Genomic DNA, 23,622 nt, shown 5'->3' on the forward strand with positions numbered 1-23,622 from the left:
CCTCTCTGTGCCTCTTCCGGAATTGCGCGGTCTCTGGGCAACATCCCCAGAGGGCCCTGTTCCCCCAAACATTTATTCAGAGGAGTTTAACTTGACGGAATCAGGTTGACTCAGACCATATGAGACATAGTCCCTGCCATCATGGAAGCAAACTCTGAGCTCTGGACACTTGAAAGAAAGTGAGGGCTCTCGGGAGAAGGGTAGGTTTTTGGTGTGATAAACATTTACTGAGATGGCGACAAGCTCCTGGAAGAGCTCAGGGACAGGGAATCTAGTTCTGCTTTAGACAGTTAAAAGAGAAACCCTGAACTACGGTTAGAAACACTTTGCATGCATCTTTTCATTGAATGTCTTCCACACTCGACAAGAGAACGATTGTCACCATGCCCATTTTACAGATGAAAGAACTGATGCTCTGCAAGGTTGAATCATTTGCCTGGGACCCCACAGATGGAACCAGGATTAGCATCCAGGCAAGTGGACTCCACTTCAACCCCAGACCCCTGTGGGCCTCTTCCCTTTGGCTCAGCAGGAAACACGGGACTTGGACCTGGGCTTGCCGCCTGAGACATCCATGTGCTCCCATCCCTGACCCATGACGGCCTCCTGCCAACGTGAGCCGTTCCCTAAAAGCTTTCACATTGCTGGCCCACCCTGAGTCACAGCAAGTCTGGGCTGCACGCTGAACGGTGTCCCCGGGGCCCTGGTCACTTCTCCAAGCTCACATACCTTCAGACCCGCTCATTCCCTGCTCACCTCCTTCGTGGAGCCTCTCCAGGAAAGGCCTCTCCCTTACCTTCACGCATGACCTCTTTCTGACAATGGACTTCTTCTCAGTGCCAAAAACACCAGGCACTTTGAGGTTTGTGTGGAGAACACCAAATAGATAGAACCCAGGGCTCTGCCTCCCAGAGATTTCCCCAGAGGCAAAGCAGCACCTGTCCGGTGAGGGGAAATCCCAGGTGTGTGCAGGGTCAGACCCTCGCTCTGCCTGACCAGCTGCATGACCTTGGATTGGCAACCTCACTTCTCTGGGCCTTGATGTCGGCACAATTCCGAAGGTTCTCCCTGATTCCTCCACTCCCCAGGCCACCACCATCTCCGGCCCCAGTGACATCAGCAGCCTCCTCTCTGCAGGTCTCTGTGCTTCCACACCTGACCCTGATAGTCTCGTCTGCTCCCCACACCCGGAGAGGGTCTTTCTGAAACAATCAGGCCGTGTCGCTCCCTTGCTTCAGACTTTTCAGGGGCCTCCCTGCTTTGGGGAATAAAACCCAAACCCCTTAGTCCGGGAACTCCCTGGCGGTCCAGTGGTTAGGACTCCGCGCTTTTACTGCCGAGGGCTCGGGTTCAATCCCTGGTCAGGGAACTAGGATCCCGCAAGCTGCACAGCGGCCAAAAAAACAAAAACAAACCCCTTAATCCAGCCTACAGAGTCCTGTGTGATCTGGCCTCTGCTGACAGGCCTCCTCTCTCCCCCCCACCCCACTCTCCCCTTCACCTACCCTGCTCTGAGCCTCGCCACCTCCTCAGACCAAGTTCTTTCCTACCCTAGGCCCTTTGCATGTGCCGGTCCCTCTGCCTCGAATGCTCCCTGCCTGGTTAAATCCTACTCATCTTTCAAGGCTCAGCTTAAATGTCTTTCCATCTCTGTGTTGGCTCCCTATTCTTGTCTCTCCTTTAGGGGACTTGATCGCAATTTCTCATTTTGCATTTAATCGATATTTACACTTAAAGATCTGCATCTCCTCTTAGTTTGTCGGCTCCGTGGACGTCAGCTGCGCCAGTTTTGTTCACTTCTTTATCTCCAGTGCCCAATACAGGGGCCGGCACACAGCAAGTGCTCAGACAAATGAATTGTTTATGGGGACAAGGACCCGAGGCAGAGGACTTGAGTCTTCTGAGCCTCAGTTTCCACTTCTGTCAAATCAAGATAATAATGCCTCAGGACTTCCCTGGTGGCGCAGTGGATAAGACTCCGTGCTCCCAGTGCGGGGGGCCTGGGTTCGATCCCTGGTCAGGGACCTAGATCCCACATGCATGCCGCAACTAAGAGTTCGCATGCCACAACTAAGGAGCCCATGTGCCACAACTAAGGAGCCCGCCTGCTGCAACTAACACCCAGTGCAACCAAATAAGTAAATAAATAAATATTAAAGAAAAAAAGATAATAATGCCTTCTTTACAGGTAGTGAGGTGGTGAGGATCCCAAGAGACGATGAATATTGACGGTGCTTTGGGGAAAATGCTCTTCAAATATCAAAGCTCGCAAGAGCTGGAACCTCAAGGATGGGCCAGAATTAGAGAAGAACAAGAGAGGAGGGCATGGCCATTTTTCAAGTAACTTTATCTGCCAGACATTTTACGTCTCCTTGTTCACTGTCTCCTATGAGATGGTGGCACTGACCCAGAGGAGGAAATCAAAGTTCAGAGAGGAGAACCACCTTCCCACAGTGTCACAGCAAGTCCATGGCAGAGCTGGGATTTGAACCCCTCACAGCGAGGCAGTCACGTTTCCCATGCACCTCCAACAAAACTTGACCCCTTGCAGTGTTTTGTTTTGTTTTTTTCCATGCCTAGTGGCATGCGAGATCTTAGTTCCCCAACCAGGGATCGAACCCGTGCCCCCACGGCGGAAGCGCGGAGTCCTAACCACTGGACCACCAGGGAAGTTCTCTTGGTTCTTGACAACCATTTGTGGGTTGGACCAACGCAGAGGGCCTGAATGGCAGTCCTGGCTCTGCCAGTCACTGGCTGGTGATCTTGGGTGAGCCACTTCCCTTCCCCAAGCCTCAGTGTCCCCGTCTGCGAAATGGAAATAATGATCACGCCTACCCCTTAGGGTGGCCGGGGGATTCGGCAAGAGCCCAACGGTCGAGCGCTTAGCATGCAGTGAGCGGTCCGTGAGCAGCTGCGACCTTGTTAATCTTCCATGTGCGGGAACAGCGTGAGCAAAGGTTCGGGGCACATCAGGGAGACGATGAGAAGCCGGTGGAGAGAGGGTCACCAGAAAGGACCTCTCAAATGAGGGGCGTCTGGAACCAGACAGAAAGGGCCTCCCAAGTCTGCACCTGGCTGTTGAGGAGGGAAGAGGGAGGCTGTGGAGGTCTCCTGATCTCCTTCCCCTCTCTACTCTACCAGAACCCTTCCTTCCTTCCAGGTTTCCTAGGCCTTGGCCAGAATCCCTCACACCTCAGTCACCGGCTAACCTCGTCGCCGTCCCAGGGCCCAGGCCGGCTCCAGCTCAGCGGGGCCCGGTCTTCCCTACACAGCCCACAGGGACCCTTCTCTCTTCTGTTAGTTGGAAAACTATAATCTGAAGATAATACCAAATAACTCATAAAGGTGAGAAGTGAGAACTGTTTTAGGCATAAGCAAGCACGTGACATGTGAGTAGGTACATGTGTACGTACATCACCTTTTAAACAAACTGCCCCTTCCCATGTGCCAGAGGGATCCAACACCGAGCTCTTTACCCCCCTTGGCAAAGGGGTCGCTGTGAGACCCGAGGGGTGGGGGGATGCGGGTGCAGCGCGAATGCAGGGATTCGTTGACGGGTGGGTCGCTGAGTCCTCGGGGAAGGGTGGCCGCTTGGCAAGGAGACCTGGGGTCATCTCAGAATCCTCCTCCTCTGCAGTGTTCCCCAGCTCCCCATGGATTCAACCCACAGGTGTCTGAATCCCTCTGCTCTTTCCGCCGCCACCCGCTCTGCCCCATCTCTGCACCCCTGTCCCCAACTCTGCCCCATCTCCCGGCCATCTCCCTCTCTCTCTCTCTGTCTCCTCTCCAACCTGTATGTTGCCCGGGTCCTTCCTCACTTCCTCACTGGTTCCACACATATCTCCTGAACACCATCCATGTGGCAGACACTGAGCTGGGGACAAGTGAAGCCGCCCCTGCCTTCCAGAGCTGACAGTGGAGGTGGCCCTGGGGTCTTGAGTCCATGCCCTGCGCCGCTCCCTAAAGCACCATTCTGGTGGGGCCACTCCCCTACCCAAACAGAGAGGGAAAAGCTTGGCACCCTAGGCTCTCTCCGGCTTCACCTTCCCCAGCTGCCAGGAGAAGGGGAGAGGGCAGGCTTGCAGCCTTGAGATGCCTTGGTAGGGGCACCCGGGTGGAGGGGTGACCATGCTCCCTGGCAGAAGGATCCTGTCCCCCACTCCCTCCCCAGAGAACTCTGGGCCTTCAAGGCACAGGTTTTCCGCAGGAGGGGCCAGAAATGCCCTCTGAGCAGCGCACTTTTCAGGGGCAAACCAACGTTCAGAGCAGGCACGTGACTGGAGCAGAGCCACACAGCAAGTCTGTGGCAGACAGACAGGACCCAGCCCCAGTTCTCCAGCTGCATCTCTGCAGGTGTAGACCCGGCCGCCCTCCTCCCGACACTGGCACCCCCAAGAGAAAGAGAGAAGAGTCGCTGAGCTCTGTTCTCTGTGCCTTCTGCTGCCTCTCCCAGGACCTGGGCCTCTGTTTATTTCCCCAGCTCTGGGAGGGGAGGTAGCCCAAGAGAGACTGCAGTGAGAGGGGCATGTGGGGGGACAGGCAGGACAAGAAAGTTCCAGGGAAAAGCATGCAGCCAGGCAGAGAAAGAGGGGTGCAGGGGAGGAATGACCAGGACTGTGCAGGTAGAACAGAGAGGGATGTGGAGATGCTTAAATCCCTGGAGGGAGAGGCAGCAATACAGGAGAGTCACACAGGGAGAGACAGAGACAGAAAGACGCAAAGAAAGAGAAACAGAGACGGGTAAAGTGGAAAGAGAGACAAAGAGAAAAAGAGAGAACAGAAAGTGGGAGGAGGAAGAACTGGCGGGGTAGGGCCACCAGGACCTTCTGTAAATTGTTTCCCCGACACCCTCTCATCTGGTCCTCACACCCGCACTCCTGCGGGGTGTGTGGCGCGGTCCCCAGACCTGAAGGGGCTGAGGCGGGTACGTGGGAGCGGTGTCCAACCCCAGCCTATCTCTTTCCCCTGCCCCCAGCTGCCTCACCGAGGCAGGGGCCCAAGTTCCGTGTGCAAGGGGTAGGGCAGACCCTGGAGGACCTCGACGGGGCGCCCCGGGGGTCCCCCACCCGTTCTTGTCCCCTGCCTTCTGCTCCCCTGACTTCTGCCCACGCCTCCCTCAACCTGTGGCCGTCACCTCCCTGCCTGCCCACCCTGACACCCTCCTGTCCACCCCTGCGCCCCCCACACCACGCATCCAGAGACCACCTCTCTGCTCGCCTGCGGGTTTGGGGTTAGGGAAGGGTGCCCAGCGGCCTAGCTAGGGAGGGGGCTGGTGGATTATCGAGGATGTACAGGACTGCGGCTGACGTGGACCAGGCGGGAGAGGAGGGGGTCGTGGTGATGGACGAGGCTGATTCTGCGGTGTGGTGGGGGGGGCCGGCAGGAGATGGGGTGGAGGAGGGCTGGGGGAGGGGTGGTGAAGACGCGGGTTGAGGGGGGGCGCAGGACCAGGCTCACATTTGGCATTCAGGGCAGCTGACAATAAAAATGCTTTATTGCCAAGAAACTGGATCGATCGGGGCTGGAGGGGGCCGGCAGGGGGGACGCGGAGGGCTCAGCGCAGAGACCGGCGGCCGGGCCTCCGCAGCGACCAGGGCCCGAGCCGCCCTCCCCCCTGCGCCCCCCTCCTTGCCTCCTGCCCTTTCTCTCTCCTGCAGCCACCGCTTAGTTCTTATTATATTTTTTCTTATATATTTTTTCCCCCAGCTTCTCCTGCTCCTGTTATTTTTTTTTTCTTTTAATTTTTTAAAAAACTCGCTGCACTCCCAACGCCGCAGGCCGGGTGGGGGTAGGGTGGAGGCCTCTACCGAGGCTGGGCCCCAACCCATAGGGCGTCCAGAGCTGCCGGCTCCGGGGCTGAGCCCCACTTTGCTTCCACACACCCACCCCCCGCGCCCGTCCAATCAGGCTCCCCCCAGGATACGGGTGCCTATCTTCCCCTGCCCCTCATCCTAAGGGCCTTCGCCCACCCATGAAATGACACCCCCTCTGGTGGGCTCAGGGCCCTGGCTAGGCCTTCCTCCCCTCCCCCCTACCTGGCCCCCGCACACTCCCAGAGCCATTTGACTGATGGTCAGAACTGTCCGTCAAGGGGGCTCTGAGCCCCTGGGGACCCAGATGGGAGGAGGGAAGGGGAGAGGTCGAGGGTCAGGCCACGTCCCCTCAGCTCAGCTCTTTCCCCTCCCCCTTCCTAACAAAGGGAGCAGCGGCCTGACACTCGGGGGGGTGGGGGGTGACCTGGTACTGGGGGAAGCAGGGAGGAAAGAGGTTGTGGGGATGGCCGTGGGCAGGAGGCGGGGCTGGGGCCTGCCTGCCCCTCCTCTGCCCTCCCCCTCGGGTCAAGGCTAAGGTGATTCCTCAACCTCTCTCGGAGGCTGGGCTGGCAGGGGAGGAGGACCTGGACAGACAAAGAGCCGGAGCCCTGGGGAGTTGGATGCTGCGGGGACGCACCTGGGACCCAGGCAGTCCTGGCTGAGGGAGGGGCAGCAGACACCCCTCTGGCCTTGGTCTCACCCTCCGGCTGGCCCTGCCTCCCCTCCGTACCAATCCCTGTGGATCCCAGAGCCATACCGAAGCTTGGGGAGGGTTGGAGCTTGGGGGTGGGAGGGAAACTGAGGCCCAGAGAGGAGACAGAGGCAGGGTTGGATCCAGGATAGAGGCACAGCCCCAGGGTTCTCAGCACTGTCCCGGAGGAACCTCACCTTCGTTTCCCCTTCCTGCCTAGGGAGACACCCCTCCCTTCCTGCCCAGTCAGAGGAGCCCTAGATGGTGGGGTGGGGTGGGGGGTAGGCAGGGGTGGAATGTTCTTCAGAGACGGCAGAGGAGGCTGAGGAGAGGGAGAGGCCGCTGGGGTGGGCGGACCAGGAGAAAGAAATTCTAAATGTGGTCTGTCTCTAGCACTGGCCTGGTGCAGTTTCGAGGTGAAACTTCAAGTCCAAAAGGGCAGAAAACCAACGTGGACAGAGTCCTCCAGCGCTAGCGATGGCTTTGGAAGAGGGCGTTCAGAGAGGTTCTCTGGCACGCCCAAGGTCACACAGCAAAGAAGGAAGATGTGCTTCCGTCCGTCCTTGACCTAACCGGACACTGCCTCTGGGCCTCCCACCTGCCCACCCCGACTGAGGGCCAAGGGGAGCTGAGGCAGTGGATAGCTGTGAGCCCCCCACTCCCCATGCCCACGGGACAGATGAAGAGCCTCTAGAGAGAGAAAGAAACGTGCACAGCTTCTGCACTTAGATTCTTCTGCCAAGGTGGCTCTCGGGGAGAGGGCCACAGCCAAGAGGAAGAGGAGGAAGATACAACGGGCCTCTTTTGCGGGGGGGGGGGGGCGGCTGGAACAGGTCCCCGTGGCCTGCCAAGAGGGCCCCAGATGGGCCAAGGACTATAGGGGGTCCCACTGCCCTCCCTCAAACCTCCCCTCCCTTCTCTCCCTCTCTTTCTGGGCTGGCTATCGACCGGGTCTGTGACATGGTAGATCAATACGGCAGGGATATAAAGCCGGCTGGCTGGCTGCCTGCCTCTGCCTCTCTCTCTCTCTCTCTCTCCCCCGCTTGCCTTGCTTCCCTTTCCCGGAGCCGCACCCAGGCCCCACCCCCCCACCCCCGTGTACCCCTTACCCATGCCTCTGAGGGGCTAGGGCCCCCCAGCACCACCCCCCTACAGCAGGAGAGCTTAGGGAGGCTGAGAGGTTGAACAGCCAGGAGAGGGGGTGAGTATGAGAGTGGGGAGGGAAGCAGATGGGGATGGGGGTCACGCTGGCAGGTAAAGGGGCTGGGAGAAACTGAGGGACACACGCCCTGGGAGAAAGCAGGCATCCCCTCAGTTGGAAGCAGTGCAGGGAGATGGGGCCCTTTGAAGGTATGAGACGGATGGACCTCTGGGAGGTGGGCAGGGGGTACCTGGGGGCTGGGGAGACATTGTCCTGAGCCCGTGGGGGCGGGGGAAGGCCTGGGGGGGCTGGACTAAGCTTGGGTGAGTGGATGCCAGGAACAGTGGGGCAACCCCCAGGCAGCCTGTTGCCCACCCCCAGAACCCTGGCTCCCCCTCCTTGGGTCTCTGTGGGCAGCTCCAAGTTGGCCTCGCCCCAGGGCCTGGACTGCACTGTCGAGGGGGGAGGCGGGGAGGGCTTGTGAGGCATCGGACAGGAGATTCCAGGGGAGGGCTGTGGTGTCTGAGTTGCCATATGTGTAGGGTGTGTCCCCGGTGTGCCTGGGTGGCCATGACTTTGAGTCCTTCAGCTCTGCGTGGGACTCCGGGACTGTATGTCCCCGAGTGTCTCAGCTACTGAGTCACCTCTGTGTGACCAGGAGTCTGTGGGTGTGTCCCAGGGGACTCGGGGGCTCTGTGTGTGTGTGTGTGTCCTTCCATGAGTGTCTCCTGAACCTGGATGTCCCCAAATGATGTCTAAATATGTGTAGGCAGATCTGCCTGTCCCTCGAGGGAGTGTGGGTGTGTCCCCGGGAGCATCTCAGTGACCCCGGTGCCCAGGCAGTGTGGCGGCTACGTGTTCCTGTGTTCCAGGAACTCTGCTGTGTGTGTGCGAGCCCCCATCCGCGTGTATCCGAGCATGGATGGCTCTGTGAGTGTCTGGGAACCATGACACGAGTCCCCAGGTGTCCGTGTGTATGGATTCTGTGCCTGTGTCGGTGGGTGGCTGTAGGTGTGCTTGTCTCTGGCATATTGGAGGCTCTTTCTTTCCGAGAGTGTCAGAGATCCCGTGTGCACCCCATGCATCTGTGTGACTTCCGGCGTCCCTGTGTGCCGATACCCGAGTGTGTTTCCGTGAGTGGGTCGGAGGCTCTGGCCGTGTCCCCGTGTGTGTCGTGGTGACTTGGTGCATATGATGGGGTTTCGGGTTTGGGGGGGTATCTGAATGGGGGAGGGTTCAAGGCCGAGACTGCCACTGCGATGCTGGCTAGCCCGTTTTATCACTACATCGCCTCCAAATCCGAACGTGAGGGCCTGTCTGCCTTCCTTCCTTCCCTGCCAGAGGCCCCAGACCCCTGCCAGGCTGGGCCCAGGGCCCCCTTCCCCAACCACCTTGGGTGGCCGGACCTCTGCTCCTCAGCACCCCCTGCGCTGGAGGAGGCCACCTCAACTCCACCAAGCGACCTCCGTCCCTCCCAACCCCCCCAGCACCACCGGCTCCCCCCACCCTCCCCCCACCACAAGTCCAGTCCAACCCAGACAAAAGCAATTACTCCTGAGGTAGGATGTGAGTGTGGGTGTTAGAAACAGAAAAAAAGGGGGGAAGGGAGGGGGGAGCGACACACACACACACACACACACACACACACACACACACACAGAGGCAGGGATGGACAGCCAGAGACCCGCAGAGACAAGGGACAAGAGAGACACACAGAGAGTGTGAGAGAACAGACGGGGAGAGACAGAAGATGAAAGAGACCAGAAGAGACATAGACAGACACAGGAGGCAAAGGCAGAGAAAAAGAGCAGAGAAAGGGCAAACGGGAGGACCCGATGGAGAGACACACAGAAACAGAGACCGGAGAGAGAGAAACAGAGAGCACCAGAACACAGCAGAACCAAAAAGCCAGGGATGGAGCTGCATGGAGAAGAGGTGCAGATAAAGAGAGGACGGGGCCAGAGACAGGGAGAGCTAGAAAACAGAGGGGGGGAGAGAGAGAGAGAGAGAATGGGAGCGATACACAGAGGAACAGAAAGACAGTGAGAGAACGAGATGAGGTTGAGAGATAGAGAGATAAAAGACAGAGGGACAGGCAGAGGAGACAGAGAAAGTGAGAGACAGCTGGTGAGAGGGACCCAGAGAGACAGGCAGCTAGAGGGAAGTTGATAATGCAGGAGAGACAGACAGCAAAGCTGGAGCGGGGCTGAAGGGAGACCAAGTCCAGAGTGACCTCGAGCGCTTTCTCTCTCTCTCTCTCTCTCTCTCTCACACACACACACACACACACACACACACACACACACACACACACACACACACACACGGCTTCCCCCCTCCCCCAGGCGACTAGTCAGGGCTGCCCAAGCGTTCCCCACGGCCCTCTGGGCTCCTGTGAGCCACAGCAAAACAGAACCGAAAACCCAGGGATGGAACCGCGCAGGAGGGGACAGGAAGGATGGACAGGGAGGGTCAGGGCAGCAGCAGGGAGGGGACAGAGCAGACTGGGCTCAGGATCACCAGGGCAGGAGGGAGACTCCCTGTCACCGTCTCCCCCTGCCACACACAGGGACACGCATACCAAGGGCCTTGGCCGTTCCTTACACTCCGCCAGGCACAGCAGGCTGGCCAGGGGGTGGGGCCCCCAGAGAGCAGGCACGAAGCCAGCCCCTCCTGGCCCACAGCCCTGCACACCTTCCCGGCTGCCCTCAGCCCCGTCTCTCTTATAGCCCCATCCCCCAAGCCCGGTGGTCTCAACAGCACGCTGGCTCTCACGCGCGCACGCTCGCACGCTCTGCTCTCGGCTTCCCTTTCCCGGAGCCTGACTCTGCTCCCCGGCTGACTTTCGTGCTGTCTCCGTGGCTCTTTACCTGCTTTTCTCCGTTGCATCCTCTCTCCAGGCATTTCTCTGTCGTGGGACGCACTCTGGGTCTCCCCGAGTCTCTCTCTCCCACTCTACTCCTCTCTGGCGTATTCCTGGATCCCCCCCTTTCTCAGATGACCCCTCTGGCCCTCCTGTCCCCTCGCGCCCCAAGAGGAGGACGGCCGATGGCTGTGCAGGGGCCTCAGAAGCTGTCCTGGAGTCGGGGGGTGGGGCACCTCCTTTCTTGCTTTTCCTTCAAGTGCCTTTTTTCCTTCTCTCTTCCTCGCCCCCTCTCCCCACCCGCGGCAGGTCCACATCTCCCCATGGCTCTCTCTGGAGACAGAAAGCTAGACACGGACCCATATACACCCTGCACGCAAGACTGCAAACAGATCCAGGCTCAGAGGAAGAGGCGGCAATCAGGATGGGAGGCCAGACATGGACGAAGACCAAGACAAGGAAAAAAGAAGAGGGCGATGGAGGTGGAGCCCCAGGGAGAGGAAGACGAGAAGAGAGAAACCAGAGACCTGCAGAGACCGCGGGCAACGTGAGCTGGACAATGCCAGGGGTGGGGGTCGCGCGCTCACTGCTGAACATCTAGGGTCAGACTCTGTGACCTGTCCGCTGCCACCAAGCCCTCACCAGTGTCCTCTGTGTGAAATCAGGGTCAAGTGCCTGCCCTCAGCCCCTGGGGCTCCATGCTAGCCGGGATGGTAGGCACTCTGGCCTTCGTTTGCTCTAGGACTGTCTGGGATGCCAGGGACTCATCGGTCCCAGAAGCTGTAAGAGTTGCCAGCCACTGTCACCCCCTCTGCATCTGTAATGCCCCACCCCATGGCTGACAGCCACTCCCAGTCCTGGGTGGGTGGCAGCTGTCTCCACCCAGCCAGGGACAGCAAAGGCAACCAAAGGGATCTCCAGCGGCTTCCCGGCACCCCACAACGACAAACAGCCCCTCCCATCCCAACTCCACACCCAGCGAGGAGCGCCACCACCTGCCTGCGCCCGGCCAACCTGCTACAGCAGCACAGCCCGGCCCTCAGCCTCACACAGCCGTGGCCCATGGACCAAGCCCTGGGGCCTGCCCAGCAGCAGCCTCAAGGGGCCGCCCCCACGCCGCACCGAGGCTGCAGCTGCCCCACACCCCAAGGCCACATCTGTAACCGCACACATCCTATTCCTGGAGCCAAAGCCCTCACCCCGGGCACAACAGAGAGGTGGCTAAATGGGCCTGGGGGATCAGAGAAAACCCCAGGACCCTAGGGGGACCTACTGGCTTCTTGGTTCTTGTCTGCAGAACATCTGTGCTGCCACGCAGGCCTGCACTTCCCGGAGCATCCCAGGGCCACGCCTGCACCCTCCAGAGAGGACGTACCCACCTTGCAGCTCAACGTCTTCTTTCTTACACAGCCCTGGGTGCTGTGCAAGTCACCTCCCCAGACCCGGCAATGGAAGCCGGGTCTCACCCACCGCCAAGCTCCTGCTTCCGAGGTATTCCAGGCCCCCTCGGGGTGTGCGGGCACTCCAGGCAGGCCCCGGCACTCATGCCAGAGTCACCTCTGGGACCCCAGGGCCCGGTCCACACCGAAGGCCACTGTGTCTTTTTGTGGAATGATGAAAGGACAGAAGGGAGGGAGACAAGGTAGGGACACAGCCCTGCTCCTGCCTCAGGTGGCCATGGGGACTCAGACCAGGCCAGCATCCATGGCCCCCAGGAGTGAACCCCCCAGCCCGAGCCACAACTTCCTCCTTGGCTTCTCCTAACCCTCAGGAGATGCCTTCCCACCCCTCCTCCCAAAGACTCCCTGAGGCCCCCCAGGCAGGTGAATTACATCCTTCTCTCGGGATCTAGCGGCACAAGGCTCAGCACAAAAGAATCCCCCGGAAATGGTGGCTGAAGGAATAAATGGATAGATGTGGGTTTATGTGTCTATGTGTTCACTTATTTATTCATTCAACAAACACTTTTTTCTTTTTGGCCATGCCATGTGGCATGCGGGATCTTAGCTCCCCGACTGGGATCGAACCCGTGACCCCTGCAGTGGAAGCTCGGAGTCCTAACCACTGGGCTGCCAGGGAAGTCCCCATTCAGCAAATACTTAGTTGAGCATTTACACTGTGCCAGGGACTGGGTGTCGACGTGTTAGACAAATAGAGACGTCTCTCCCTGCCTCAGCCATGAAGCTTAGGGCACGGAAACACTACCCGGAGAATATACGATCAGATACCGCGACAATGGCAAGACGGAAGGACAGGGTAGGGGGGCCAGTCCAGGCCAGGGGGGTTGGGGAGCCCTAGGTGGAGATCTGAGAGAGGTGGAAGGGTGAGCCTTACAGGGGTGGGCAGGGGTGGGAAGAAAGCCAGAGGAAGGGCCAGAGGGAGTGAAGGAGGGGGAGCCGCGTGGGCACCAGAGGCAGACCAGCGCCTCCAGGGCTGGAGGGGGGCTCGCTCACCCCGGGCTCCATGCTCCAGCTCCCTCCAGGGCATTGAGGAGGCCTCTGGACACGTTTTGGGGAACCACTCACCTTCCCAGTATGGTTATAAAGCAAAGACAATGGGGGGTGGGGGCAATGTTGGTTGTAATTGTTTTGCAACAAAATTAAATACCTAAAAGGGTGTGGCTCCCTTCAAACATGTGTCCCCGGGAGGCTGGACTTTCCCTGGAAGCACTCAGATGTTTTGGCCACAGCTTTCAAGGCCAGTTTTAGTTTACGGACTCCATCAACAAAACATCTCTATTGTATAATTGTCTCTAGTTTCTATCAAAACACCAACGAGTAGCCCCAGTATGATCTGTGATTAATATTAGCGCTGCTAAATGTATCAGGGTTGGCTCCAAATAAGACTTCAGGTGTTCCCTTCTCCACCCCACCCCACAAATCAAAATCATTCCCAAAGCACAAAGATCGGCCACACGGAGGAGATTCCAAACCTGGAGTGGATTTTGGTGAAATGGAAGAATGAGAGCTTGAAGTTCAGACAGACCTGAGTCCCAATTCTGACTCTAGCATTAAGGTTACCATGGTAACCTTAGGTAACCTTAGGCCAGCTGCACCTTCCTTCTCTGGGGCTCAGTTTCCTTCTCTTGCAACAGTGACTCACAGCTACTTCACAGGGTGGGAGGGAGTGCCCGGAACAGGCCCTGGCACAGAGGTGGCCCCTACCAAACCTCAGTTTCCTTATTAGGATATAACAGCTCTCTGGCACGTGTTACCCAATCTGTCGTGCGTACGTCCGTGAAACCTTGCATACTTAACAAACACCTATCTGAACACAAAGAACTAAAATCACAGCCCTGACTGCAACCTCCGCCGACTCTGACCCATAATCCCTTTTAAACACCTCTGTCACGTTAGCCCAACTTTCAGGCATCTCTCAAAGGCCAGCCTCTAGCCCCCAAATGAATTCTGCAGCCTGGAAGCTCCTTGACCTTCTTTTCAACGTCAAGAGCATCAGCGGATATGATGGTTCCTGGGAAAGCTACACTTCTGGTTCCCTGGAGAAAGCACACGTCGTGTAGTTCAGACGCCTACGTTCCTTACCGGCTAGAATAGGGCCCGTGCATGAGCTTCGGGGGGGTCTGTGAACATCCTGAGGTTCGAGCACAATTGGGTAGACATAGGGATGCGTTTTCCTGGGAGAAAGTCTACACTAAATATTGTAAAACTGGAAACCCAGGGGCCAAAGTTTGCCTGAAACATGTGGTTTGGACCACAAGGGGCTTTATGAAATGTGGGGGTAGTTGCCAATATTGAAAAACCGAGAGATTTCACATTAAAGTCTGGACTCCTGGCTTCTCTTGAAAAATCGGAAAATCTGGCAAGTGGCAGGTACGTCTCTGCTTGGGGACAGTCAGTGGGGCTGAAGGGCAGCCCCCCCACCCCTGCCAATGCATTTTCCAGTCCACCGCGGTCCCTACCACACCAGATCGCAAACCCTAGCCCACAGCTTTCATCTGCTTCTCAAAGTAAGGCTGTGACACGCCCCGCCCACCCGCAACCCCAGAGCCACGAGGCTATGAGGGCAAGCAGAGGCCTCCCTAGGGTCCTGAGGCCTGTGGTTGGGGCAGCACGAGGCAGGGTCCCACCCCAGAGGCCCTGTCCCTACCCCTCCCCAGATGCTCACTGCCAGGGCCTCACCAGGCTGAGTGGAGCCAACCCCAGAGCACATGCCCAGAGCCTCCGCTTCCTGCAGAGCTGAGCGGCTAGAGGACTCCTGCTTCTGTCTGAGAGGCTCAGCGGGCTCCAGGAGGGGCCTGACAAATCCTCACTTGCTCAGGGGAGCTTCCAGCTGCAATTCAGGCTCCTGACTCCCGAGGCTACATGTTTTCACGGAGTAACTTCTTTCATCCTCACATCCTGTGTGTGTGTGTGTGCAGGGGTGCTGTTATTACCCTCCTTTGACAGATGGGGAAACTGAGGATCGCACAGCTGGCAGCGGGCAGAGCTGGTGCTGTCTGGCTCCCGAGCTGGAACCTGAAGGGCCTCACTAGGCTTCCGTCCTCGGGACCGCGAGTAAAGTGGGTTCTGTTATTATGCCCTTTTATAGACGAGGAAATGGAGGCTCTGACTGTCCCAAGTCACTCGCAGTTAGGAAGGGACAGAAAAGAGATCCTGACACGGGAGGGCCTGACCCCAAGCTGTGATCTGAGCCACCAAGTTACCCCCATCTCTCTCCTACTGAGCCTACCTACCACTCATTGGCAGAAATCCCCACGGTCACCAACAACCAGAACCACGGGTTTGGCCAGAAAGCCGCAGGACACACAGAGGATGAAAACACCGATCAGTCAGAGTAACCTCGCGGAGGACAGAGGCAGAACGAGGAAGGGCAGCATCCCCGGGGTGGGGCCGGAGGTGAGGATGGGAAAGCAGGGGCTTCCGAGAGGAGACTGGAGCCGGAGCACAGCAATAAGCAGAGCTCTGGGACCGTGGCCCTTACCTCTTGGGCAGAAGCAGCGAAGCTAATACATTCAAGCCACCAACCCGGTCCAGTAGAGAACCTGGAGAGAGAGGAGAAGGGATTGAGCATCCTGAGGAAATCGTGAAACGTCTCCACCTCGGGCAGAACGAGGCACTCCTGGGGCCAAGGGACCCTGCACACCACCAGGATCCACAGGTTGGTGAATGTGAACTCCTGACAGCCACTGGTTACCTTCATTTCTGGGCTCTAAGTCTCAGTGTCGCCATCTTATGAATGGGGATAACGGATGCCTTCTCTTGTAGAACGTCTGTTTTTCCCAGCAGACTGGAAGCTCCTTAAAGGGCAAGGACTGTGTCTTACACGTTTAGCCTTTGACAGAGGGCCTGGCAAACGTGGGGCGCTCACTAAGTACATGATGGATGACTGAGTGAATGGATGGATGGATGGAGGGATTAATGAATTGACAAACTATGTATCTCAAAGGACTGCAGGGAGGGTCAAATGAGAAAGAAGTGTGAAAGGGTTCTTCATTATTAGGTGCCTGTGTGCTGTGGGGAGACGAACACAAAAGTCATGATGATGTTTCTAACTGGTATATTTGTTCACTCATTTATTCATTTGGTTAACCAGCAAATACTGAGGCTCATCTGAGCTGGGCTCCGGACCGAGCGTGGGAGGTACGGAGATGGATTAGACAAGGTCTCTGCCCTGTCTACCGGGAGCTCGAAGGCAAGCTGGGGCGACTGAATAAAGAACTGATGTCCACACACTGGGGTAAGCAGAGGATGCAGTGGGAATCCCAGGGGGGGTCAGGGGAGACCCAGGGAGGATGCAACCCCCGAGCCAAGCCTGGCGGACGAATCCACTTTAGCCAGGTGGAGGGGCCGCATGGGAGGAAAGAGAATATCAGGCCTTTGGTCATGCAGGGCTCAGCGAGAGACATGGGAAAGATGAGGCTGCAGAGATGGCAGGGGCTGCACCCAGCAGGGCCTGGTCCAAGCAGCTGCGGGGGAGGGAGACGATGCAGTTTGTCTTCAGAAAGGTCCCACTGCATGCTATGTAGAAGATGGGGAGGACGGAGAGGTCTACAGGAAATGGGGAGACCCTCTCCCAAGAGTGTTTGCTGAGCCTCTCTGCAGCCCTGCAGGAAGGCAGAGTGACGGCTGCTGTCATTCCCACTTTACAGATGCAGCAGGCGAGGCTATGAGGAGACTGACTTCCCCAGAATCCCGTACAGCTCGGTGAGGGGCGGAGCTGGTTAGAAAGCTCAGGCCTTCGTGCCTCCTACTGAAACCCTGTTTCCTGCCCTCTGGGAACGTGGTCTTCTTGGAAAAGCTGCTTGAAGCCACACAAAGACCACCCTTGCTGTGGGCATTCAGAGAAGGAGCAGGGACTGGAGGAGAGGGAGACACTTCCCACCAGGCGGGTCCTGATGAGTGGACGGTGGGCAACATCAGAAGCAGTGGCTCAGAGAGGGAGAGCCCTGTGGGTGGGCTCACCAAGCCAGGAAGCTCACGGCTGCCTGACATCTGTGTGTCCCTGTGGGTGCACTCCCCAGACGGGAGACCTCAGGGGAGTGGGCAGGACGGCGTGGACCTTAACGTTTGGCAGGCTACTTTTCTATCTCACGGCAAATCTGCCGGCACAGATGGGGAAACTGAGGCCCGGGACCAGCCAAGGACACAAGGAATTGGTGGAGGCGGGACTGGAGTCCAGGAAGAGAAAAGAGAAAGAGAAAGAGATGGACTGAGACAGTGGGGAGACTGATGATAGACAGATAGAGATAGATAGGAAGAAAGGAAAGAGAAGAGAGATGGGGAGACACAGACAGACAGACAGGAGGAGTGGAAGGAGCGCAAGCAGAGACCAGAGAGAAGCCCAAATGGGAAAGTAAAGAAGGGGTGTAAAAGTAACAAGGGGTCCGCCCAACTCCTCTCCCTCCCCCCCCCTCTACCTGGGCCTCCATCTTCAGGGGTCAAGGGGACCCGGACCCCCGGTCCCTGTGGGGAGGGAGGAGCTGGGGTTTCTTCCCCACTCGAAGGCAGCCCACCACCCGCCCCCCCGCCCCCGGAGCTAATCAGCGGCTGTCATCTCCACGGTGAGGTCTTGGTTAAGGAGATTTAGGGCTCGGATCAATAGGAAATTTAAAAATCGATGCAGCGCGCAGGGCAAAATCGATGGCGTTTAATCGCCTTGCCGATTCCCAGTCAAAACAATTAGCCGCGCTGAGTGTTGAACACGGTGGCGACACGGCATTAACCGTCAATATTGGTGTAAGTGATGGCGGGGCGGGCAGGGGAATCCCCGGGCCTCTTAGGGGCCCGGAGTCAGACAGCGCCTTCAGGCTGGGGTCCTCCCTGCAGACAGCGCCCCCCTCCTGCCCTGGTCTCTGCCCTCTGCCACCCTCATCTGCGATGCCCACAGGCAGGACCACCCCTGGCCCGTCGGCCTCCAATTCTCCTCCTTGTGCCATCTCCCAGGTCCCAGAACCCCCGTATTCCCCTGACAAATCCCTCTTCCAAGTAGCTAACATCTCCCCACGGGACAGGCAAGCCCTGTGGGAGCTGGGAGCCGTATTCCCAGCAGGACCTTGAGACTGGAAGATGGGAATGGGAGCTATTGAGAAGGTGCCTTCTCCGCATTTCACAGATGGGAACTCTGGGGAACAGAGGGCAAAAGCAGATGGCCCGTGGTGACCTGGCACGGAAGCAGAACTGGAACCCTGACTTCTCTGACTCCGGAGTCCCTGTTCCCCGCAGCTGCGCCACACAGAAGGGGAAGATTCCAATGTTTCCTGGGGAAGGAAAGAAGGTCCTGGCCCCTCAGCTCTCCTCGAAGCCACTAGAACTGCTTCTGGAGTGTAGGCTGGAGCCTGGCTCCACTGGGGGTCCCTACAACACCCAGTACAGGGTATGGCCCTGAGCTGGAGCTTGGGACAGGCCTGAGGATGACAGCGCCCATCGGCCCCCCACACACACTGCCCACATACACTTCCACTGAGGAGCAGACGGACAGAGCAACCATCTCCCACAAACACATCAGCTCAGCTAAATTCAGCAGAGTAGCCCATAGCGACAGCAGCCGGGGTTTCCGGGGTGCTAGCTGCGTGCCAGGTGTGGTTCGTTGCTCTGCGGGCATGATCTTGAAGAATCCTTACAACCCTTTGGTGAGGATCATTCTCACGGTACAGATGAGGAAATGGAGGCTCAGAGAGGTGAAGTCACTTGCCCAAGGTCACACATCCAAGAGGGGGCAGCTCAGTCTGACCAGACTCCGAGGGAAACGGGACAGAGTGAACAAGGTCTAATGACCGCAAGCAAGAGAGTGGATACAAGGAGGGGGTGCAGGAACCCGGCGCCTAGGCAGAGGTCCAGGAGGGGCCCACAGAGGCCCCTGAGGCAGGGGTGGGGCAAGCAAGGGGCGAGGCAAAACTGGAGACAGTCCTCGAAGCTCCTGACCTGGCAGGACGAGGATGGGAGATGGTGAGGCCGAGGCTGGCTCTCACCTTCTCTGAAATTGCTGGAGGGCTCCGAAGAGCCCCGAAGGGTCCTGGGGTGCTGCGTGGGGAGGGTGGAGGCTTCCCCAGCCACCTGCTCCCTGGCGCGGAGGCAGGGAGCGTGTGCGGGCAGGGGAGGAGGTCCGTGAGATGAGCCAGGGATTGATCTGACAAGGTCCTAATCAAATGGTCAATATCGCTGACCTGACCACTTAACCTATTGATAAGCTGGCAAGGATGGAGCAGGCGGCGAGGGCTCAGGAAGGACGGCAGCGAGAGGGCTGGGGGGCAGCCCGATGGGCAGTGCTCAGGCCCACAGTGTGCCTGGGTCTGGGGGCCTGGGAGAGGATGGGCAGTTTCCTCCTCAAGAGCCCCCACCCACCTCCCCTCTGATAGGTCATGTGTCTTCTTCTTTTTTTTTTTTTTTGGCCGTGCGCACAGCATGTGGGATCTTAGTTTCCCGACCAGGGATCGAACCCGCGTCCCCTGCATTGGGAGTGGACCACCAGGGAAACCCCATGGTCATGTGTCTTCTGCGTGGGGCTTCTACCCAAGCCTCTCCCGCTGGTCAGGGCCCCTCAGCCCCACCCTGAGTGAGGCTGGGAACCGTCCCCAGCACCCAAGCCATTCCCAGCTCTCCTTGGATCGTGCCTTAGCTTCTCACACATATGAGGGACTTCTCTGTGCCTCAATGTCCTTTTCTGTAAACTGGGGATAATTACAATAGGAAATGTCAGGAAACAACCTAGATGTCCTGTGACTGGGGACTGGTACAGTTCATGATGGTGCGGCAGCCGCATAATGGAGGGCTGCAGAGTTGTAGAAAATATGCTTGAAATAAATTCATTGACAAGGAAGCTACATTCGTAATCCATTGTTAGGAAGGAAAAAAAGGCAGGTTATAAACTGGTATGTAGTTTATGGTTCCATCTTTATGAAACGCACGCACATACACACACACTTTTTTTTTATTTTCCTAAAGAGAAAGGTTTAGAGCAGAAATCGGAACTCTTTTTTTTTTTAAGTTTTTTTTTTTTTTTTTTTTTGGCTGCACCGCGCAGCTTGGGGTATCTTAGTTCCCCGACCAGGGATTGAACCCGTGCCCAGTCCCTGGGCCCCAACAGTGAAAACAGAGTTCTAACCACTGGACCGCCAGGGAAGTCCCAGAAGTCAGAATTCAGAGTTTGGTCCCAGGCATCTGACTTTTAATACATTCTTTGGGTAAACTCGTAGGCATACTCCCATTTGAGAAAAAGCTATCTAGAAAGATAGGCATCAAGAAATTAATTAATTTTTTTTTTTTTTTTTTTTTTTTTTTTTTGCGGTACGCGGGCCTCTCACTGTTGTGGCCTCTCCCGTTGTGGAGCACAGGCTCCGGACGCGCAGGCTCAGCGGCCATTGCTCACGGGCCCAGCCGTTCCGCGGCATGTGGGATCTTCCCGGACCGGGGCATGAACCCGTGTCCCCTGCATCGGCAGGCGGACTCTCAACCACTGCGCCACCAGGGAAGCCCAAGAAGTTAAATTTTTTTTTTTTCATTTAACTAGATGATCATGGTGTGATTTTTTTATCCCATTGCATATCTGCATTTTCTACTTTTTCTACAATGAACATGTGTCACATGAGTTAACACCTGTTTGTAATGGCAAAAGGCGGGGCTCATGAGTCCTCCATCAGCAGGACTGTGGCAAGGCGCTCGGCAGACACACGATGAGCGGCGTTCCTCTGACCCCTTTCCCTTTCCCAGACAGGCTCGTCTCATGTTCCCCCTGCATCCAAGCCCAGCCGAGCCCAGAGCCCCCAAGAACGTGAATGAATCTGAAATCTGCTGAGTGGAGAAGCTCCTCTGGTTTCTCCTCTATTAGAGAGGACAGGGTAGGACCTAGCCGAATTCTGTGCCCTGTCCCCGCTTCAGGAAACTGGCTGAGGGCTTCTGGGCAGGAGGGACAGCTGGAGGGGAAGCCGAGGCCCAGAGGGAAGGAATGGATTTTCCCAGCATCACACAGCTGGTTGTAACAGAGCTGGGACCAAAGCCGGCTCCTGGGTTGTGCCATCCCACTGCCGAGAGGAGAAAAACCTGAAAGATCAAGTGTGCACGTGGGCCAGAGGACTAGTGAGAGGGCGTGAGATTCTACGGAGCGGAAGAGCATGGTGGTCAAAAAGCTGTGTGACCCTGGGCAAGTCACTTCATCTCGCTGAGCCTCAGTTTGCTCAAACATAAAACGGGGATAACACCTGCCTCACAGTGGTGGTGTGAGAAGTCAACAAGACCATGCTTACAACCAACTTAGGAGAGGGACTGACACAGAAAGGGGCAAGTAAGTGGTGGAAATGATATTAGGATGATCAGCCCACAAATGATGTATGTGAGTAGGATGTGCAGGGTGCGGAAGGGAATGCAGTGCGAGGGGGCAGGAGGAAGGCGTGTCCTGGTACTCTGTCTTGGGGTGAACAAATGCAATGAAGACACCAGGCTCAATATGTTCCTTTAGGGACTTCCATGGCGACCCAGTGGTTAAGACTCCGAGTTTCCACTGCAGGGGGCACAGGTTCGATCCCTGGTCAGGGAACTAAAGATCCCACATGCCGCGTGGCACAGCCAAAAATATATATTTATATGTTCCTTTGTTCACTTGTTCATTCATTCATCCATTCATTCATCCAATAAGCACTTCCTGAGGCCAATTCTAGGTCAGACCCTGTGTCAAGCCCTGCAATCCACATATGAACAATGGGAGTTCCCGCTGAGTTAGTAAAGAGGGATTGGGGATGGCTGGGCTGCTCTCTCATCTGTGAGAGTTGCTTGCCTCAGTGGCCTCCAAACCACCCTTTGAGGCTTCTGCTGAAAGGGGCCTAGCAGGAGCGCAAGCCCCCACCGCCTGCCTGGTGCGGTACTTCAGGTGGGTGTGCGAGCACACGTAGGAATAGTAAGGTCTGTGCAGACGGGCTGTGTTCACCTTTGTGATTCACAGCCCCGCACACCAGGCCTGACACTCTGGGGACACGCCGTGCTCGATTTTTTTTTCTCTGTGTTTTTTTTTTTTTTTTTTTAATGAAAAAAAAAATGTTCAAAGCGCCTAGCACAATGCCCAACACCTGGCAGGGCCTCAATAAATAGCAGCTATTATTAGCATCATCATCACACACCAGATCACTCTTGATCCCTACAAAAACCTTATTTTGCCGACGAGAAAAATTGAGGTTTTAAAAGGAGTGATGTGATTTGCCCACAGCCGTGGCTGGGACTCAAAGCAGGGTGTGTGCGACCCTGCAGTCTGGGGTCTGCCTTTTCCTGTCGTGGGGTGGGTTGTCAGGGTCAGGGAGTGGGGGAAGGGCAACAGTTGGGGGGTAAGCGGACGCGATGATGCGGGGGCAAGGGTGCGTCGGCTGGGGTGAGGGGAGCATTGTCAGGAAGATGGAGTGGAGTGCACAGGCCCGGGAGGATGGGTGTGGAGTCTAGCTGCTTCGGCCAGCTGGCTTCCTTCCTCAGGCAGGAGGTGGCCTGACTGGCCGATGCCCCTACCACACTGGTAGCTGCAGGCCCCCTTCTGCCCCGGGAGGTGAGCTCCCTCCACTTGTGCTCAGCACCGCCAACGTCCAGCTCTACTGTTCTACTGGACAAGTGGATGGCAAGGGACCCAGCTCCTGTTCATCTGACAAACGTCCACTGTGCGCTCACTGTGTGCTGAACATCGTTCTAGGCAGCGGGGATACAGCCGTGAACAAAGCAAAGTCCCTGCCCTCACAGTGCTGACTTTCTAGTGGAGGAGGAGATACAGCAGATAAGAATATACACCTCAGAGCTAAGAAGGAAAATAAAGCAGGTGAGGGGGTAGGTTACAAGGGGATGTTACTTTAGACTGAGAGGTCAGGAAAGGCCTGTTGGGGAAGGTGGGCTTTGAGTAGTGCTGGGGGTAAGAGCTTTCCTGGCCAAAGGAACAGCAGGTGCAAAGGCCCTGAAGCAGGACCAAGGTTGATGTGTTTGCAGAAGAGCAAGAAGGCCAGAGTGGCCTGAGCTTCTGGAGGCAGGAGGAAAGGTGCGGAAGTTGAACAGGCAAGCAGGTACCAGTTCATGCAGGGCTTCTGGGCTAAAGAAGATGTTCTAAGCATGTTGGGGGATTCACGATGGCAGATGAAAGTTGGTCTCACCTTCAAAAACCAAGCTCCATCCTCACTGCTTCCCCATATACCATGTGGGGCTTTCTGACCCATTCATTCTCTAAGAACAAGCTCCAGACGCCTTCACTAAACCCTTGGAGTCCCAGACAAGGCTCCTTCAGGGTCGACCCTCCCATCCTGGGGACTCCACTGGGGCAGGGAAGGGACTGGCTCATCCGTGCACCTTGGCACCCAGCTAAGGCCTGGCCACAGGAGGCCTCAGGAAACAGCAGAGTGTCAATGGTCACTAAAAGGGATTGTAACCCTTGAGCTCCACCTCCCAGCAAATCTCCCTGTGGGAGCAAGTTGTAGCTTGTTCAACTCTGTCCAGCGGCAGAGAGAAGGGGCTGGAGCAGGGGGAAGGCAGCTGTGTCACCGCCCTGGCCAGGCCTTGTCCAGGGTTCCCAGGGTGGATGGGCAGGGCAGGAGGCCTCCTCCCGTCCCGCCTCCTCACCAGACTCTGAGATCCCTGACTTAGTACGTGGCTCACATCCTGTCAAGCCCCTCCTCAAAGCCCTTCTGTCTACGCGGTGCGCC

General features: G+C 57.1%; 1 protein-coding gene across 1 annotated transcript in view; it reads right to left on the reverse strand.

The window, feature by feature from the left end:
• The window catches only part of POU2F2 (POU class 2 homeobox 2), a 77,322-nt gene that overhangs the window by 44,556 nt on the left and 9,144 nt on the right, over nucleotides 1–23,622 (reverse strand). The window contains exon 2 of the mRNA XM_067720049.1: nucleotides 15,450–15,510. The gene's annotated coding sequence lies outside the window, so the exon portion shown is untranslated. The remainder of the gene's footprint in view (nucleotides 1–15,449; nucleotides 15,511–23,622) is intronic.

Source organism: Pseudorca crassidens, chromosome 20 (genome assembly GCF_039906515.1).
Source record: "Pseudorca crassidens isolate mPseCra1 chromosome 20, mPseCra1.hap1, whole genome shotgun sequence".
NCBI lineage: Eukaryota > Metazoa > Chordata > Mammalia > Artiodactyla > Delphinidae > Pseudorca > Pseudorca crassidens.